A 4,867-nucleotide genomic window follows, 5' to 3' on the forward strand; every position below is an offset into this window, starting at 1 on the left:
AAAAGACAAAAGAGATTTAGCTACTCATGATGAAAAGAAATAGCACATGGAAATCTATGGAAACCAATGATGCAAGTAGCAATAACGAGTAAAAACAACTTACAACCAAAGCATTCCTCTCCACAAAAGCAGAAATCAGAGCAGGTGTTGATATCTAATGATAGCCGAGTAAAAACAACTTACAACCAATGCATTCCTCTCCACAAAAGCAGGAATCAGAGCAGGTGTCGATATCTCATGATAGTGTTGGTGTTAATGGTTGATGTCGATCTTGTTGGCATCTTCGAATGTCAATATTAATAGTGAGTGTGATTTTGTTAGCAAGTGTTGGTGTTAATGGTTGATATCTGTCAATATTAATAGTGAGTGTGATTTTGTTAGCAACAACAAGCATCAATACTGGGATTGATGAAGAAAGGTAATGGCGTTTTTAGGGCTAGCATTAAGTTTATTGGTGATGGAAGGCATAAATAATGGTGATGACTGTAGGCATCAGGCTTTCGTAGGTAAGATTATGGGTTCTTTTTTTTGTGGGAAAATTTATTATGGTCCTATTATGACCTCTCAAATATATTATAGTAGAGCTTATTGCCATATTTTTAAAGAGGACATTTTTTCCTTTCTTACCAAACTTAAAAATAATATTAAGCCTCTTGATTATGAAAGATTAGCTTCCAATAATTAAAGTGTCATTATTATTTTAATAAATGTAATTACGAATGTGCAATTTAAATTTTGCACATTAAAATTCATTACCATTAATTTCACAAGCTCAATACATTCAACCCACATGAATAAATTAATTTTGTCTAGATTCAAAGCCACTTCTTAATTAATATTGACAATTCCATTTCACTCAATGCGTTGAACAAAACTCCACACTCGTGATTTATTTTGCGAACTTCAACATTAACTTATAGTGAGCATTTCAAATATCTAAAAAAAAAAAAAAATACTCTAAGCCGCTTAATTCATTAAAAAAAAACTAAAAATAAATAGTATAATTTAATGTTATAAGAGATTAAGGGCATGTTTGGGGTAGTTGTAGTTTATTGAATAATCTGCTGATAAGCTGATTGAAAAATAATCTGTTGATAATCCAAGTGCGGTGATTGTTACAAATTTTTGTTTTTTTTGGAAAAGCTAAACCGTTGTCAGAAAGCTGCCACTGCACCTAGATAGATGCGGTGTGAAAAAGACCGTTGTCAGAAAGCTGTCACTGTACCTAGATAGGTGCAGTGTGAAAACGCTGTTTTCAACGTTTTGAAAACGCATAAGCTACCAAAACACAATTTATCCAAACAGGTCATGTGTGTTTTTAAAACTCCATCGCATCACATAAGCTGCCTCAAACGGGCCCTAATGTGTGTTTTCAAAACATCATCGCATCACATAAGCTGCCTCAAACGGGCCCTAAGAAAATCAATAGCTTAATATGACAATGTATAGCACTTATTGCTAATTCATTAAATATATTTTTTTAAATTATGACTTAAACCTATATACATCACTAAAAAATTATTGAATTTTTTAATATTTTACTATTGTATGGTTGCTTTAAATTTCTAATCTAATAAGAAATGTGTACAACAAGTGTCTTATAATGAATATAATAAACCCCTAGAAGGATTTTTTTATGTAGAAGAAATATATATTATTTATGAAAACATTTATATCGTATGGATAGTATGAAAAGTATGAAATCATTAGAAGTTGTTGAAAACTTATGAAAATAAATTATGTGTATTAGAGTTATTATTATGAGAACTTCTTTTATGTTATTATAAATTACTTTTGATAATTTATTATTAATACTCATGCCATGCTTGAAAATGAAATTCATTAGTTACCATACTTTTCATGGATGGTCGAGGAAAGCTAAAAAAGAAATTAAAAATTTTTAATTTTAATTTTTTTATTTTCCAAAAAAGAAAAATTTAAAGGCTTCTTAAGAGTTTGGAAGAAGACATAATTTTCATTTTCCAAAAAATGTGGATTAGCCAAGAAAGAATGTAATGTGTTCCAAGCAAGCTAATTAGCATATGTTAAGCATGATGGTATGGCCAAGAAGGAAAAATATAAGTTGCCTAGCTAGAGCAAAATCATTGTATGTTAATTTTTATGTATGGTTCCACCATTTATACAAAACTTATGATATTACATATCTTCATGTATTTTTTAATGATTTAGTTCTCTCTCTCTCTCTCTATCTCTATCTCTCTTTTTTTTTCTCTCTCTCTTATTTGTAATACCTATGAAAACCTATACAAATTTTGAAAATGAAACAGAATGGAATGAAATGAGTTTGTGCGACATTGAGTTGCAAATAGATTTGGCTTGGTAGTTTAATTCTTTGGAGAGCTTCATAACACTTCCATAAAATAATTTTATAAATTCATGCCTAAGATTACACTCTTGGATTTTATTATTTTATTGTTTGTCATCCACCACTTTTCATAGTAATTAAAATTTATAAAAATATGAAGAGCACATGTTGCACTTAAAATTGTAGCTATATGTTCTTCATTCAAAGGTCTTAAACTACTACTATATTCATAAAAAGCTTATCCTCAAAAGATAGATTGGAGAAACATACATTGACTAACAGAAAATTCCTAACATTAGGAATTAACTTATGTTATTTTAGAGAAATAATACATTGATAGTAACATTTTCATAGTCATTTTAATGGTGAATATTATCTTCCTTTCATTAAATTATAACAATCTTGATAATGTTCAATATTCTCTCAAAATGATTTGAAATGCTTCAACATTACTTATAGGGGCATAAGAGTTTTTGGTTCTTTTTAAATGAACATCAGATTTTTCAACGTATTATTCGCTTTTTTTTTAATAAATCTCCCCCTCAAATCATAGAGATGATCCAAAGAGGCGAGCGATTAAAAAGAAGGATATACGACGGAAATAGACAAATAAATTTAAAAAGAAACATGTAATGCTTATCTAAGGTAATTCTTCTATGATAGGTCGTGAATATACATGCAAACAAAAATCAGATCAAATTACCTCAATACACGATATCGAAGAAGAGAATCCCTATATAAGTCACTCATAACTAGAAAACTAAAAAGAACATTTTTGTTATAGGGTGGAAAACACCCCCAAAGAAATGCATCCATTTAGTTTATTACATCTTGGGGATACCTAAGAATACTTTTTATAAAATGGGTCCCTTTTGCATTATCATGAAAATGGGTGGCTAGGTCACCAAAATGATGGTTATTTTGACCAAGAACATCTCGCTACCTTGAAATCCTATACCTAACCACATGGGAGAGGGTGAATCCCTCATATCCACAATGGTCAGTGTTGCACCAAAGAGCAGGGCCTAGGAAATAACTGAGTCGATTCGATAAGAACATCCCTATACTTCTAGACCTAACTAAGATATAAAGGTAGAGGGTGAATCATCGTATCTCAACCCAACTAGAGATCCCTTATCAATAATCTATGAATTACATCGTCCAAGGGAATCTCAATAGCCCTAAGGTTAAGAGAAAGAAACTCTATGTATTATGACACTTTATAGGTAGAGCTCAGAGATATGTAACTTATACCCACCAAATAAATGATGAATAGAGGTCTAACTACAAAGCTAAAAGCACTCCCACAAAGGACTTATACCTCGTTTGGTTTGGAGATGCCTCTAACACTCTAATTGTGCTAGACAACCACCTAAGTAGAAATTTATGTTAGGTCAGTCGGGTTGAAGAAGCAAGGGGACTTCTCCTCGTGACATGCAATATGATTCAATTATCTAAAGCCTTAAGAGAGGAGGCCCTATTAAATATGACTTGGGTAATGACCGAGCATGCAGACCATTTTAAAACCGGTTTGAAGGCCTTGTAGAAAAGTAAAGTGCAGGTTTTAAACAGTTAAAATATTTTAATCATAAATTTTGATTTTATCTTAATCTTTTATCAGGATTTTTATCAAAAAAAGATTATTTTGGGTCTTTAAAGAGATTAACTTATATATCACAGGATTCTCAAACAAACCACAATCAAATAAAGCAGAAATATCAGCACATTGTGCAAGTTAAATCAAGCCAAATGAATAAATAAATAACCACAGGTTGGGTGCTATTAGGTTGGTAACATATTTCAGAAATTAAAAGGGGGCTATACCCCAGATATACATACTTGGTCATAATGTTAAACATCAGGTAGGAATCTAGAAATTAAGGTGCAGGACATAAGTTAATTACTCTTGATCCCCGCCACGTGGTTCCCGGGTCAAGCATCTCGGAACTCGTGCCCATAACTTATTTTTAGTACAAACTTTAGCCTAAAGGAATCTAAAAAGTACATAAAAAAGTCTAAAAAAGACTTGACCTACATGAAAATTAAGTTAGTGTAAAAGTTATATATCTACATGCAATGTAGTGAACCATGCTCAGTGGGAGGGAGACTAACAATACCTATAGAAACTGTGTTAGATAAAATCATACAAACTCTCTATGTTGAACATGGTTCCGTGTAAGAAAATCGCTCCTAATAGACTAGTGCACATGTCTCTTACCCAGTAAGCACACAAAAACAACACACAAAAATGTCTAGCTAGGGTACAAACAAAAGAACACTACACATGACATTAAAATGACTACCTAAGCAACGTAGTCCTAGCCTAGCAAACAATGCATCTACCTTAGGTGTCCTAGTCATAGCATTTAAGTATGTATGCACAACATGGGTAAGGGTTACTGTATGACTTTGACGGGGCTCTTAACACCAGCCCTGTCCAAAAGATCTAAGAGATCTAAAATACGTCATTAAAGGGGGTGAAATTTTAAATAAGAGGCCTCACATATGACCTAACTTTTATAATTTCAAAAGTATAGCGGA

Source organism: Phalaenopsis equestris, unplaced genomic scaffold (genome assembly GCF_001263595.1).
Source record: "Phalaenopsis equestris unplaced genomic scaffold, ASM126359v1 Scaffold000513, whole genome shotgun sequence".
Taxonomy (NCBI): Eukaryota; Viridiplantae; Streptophyta; class Magnoliopsida; order Asparagales; family Orchidaceae; genus Phalaenopsis; species Phalaenopsis equestris.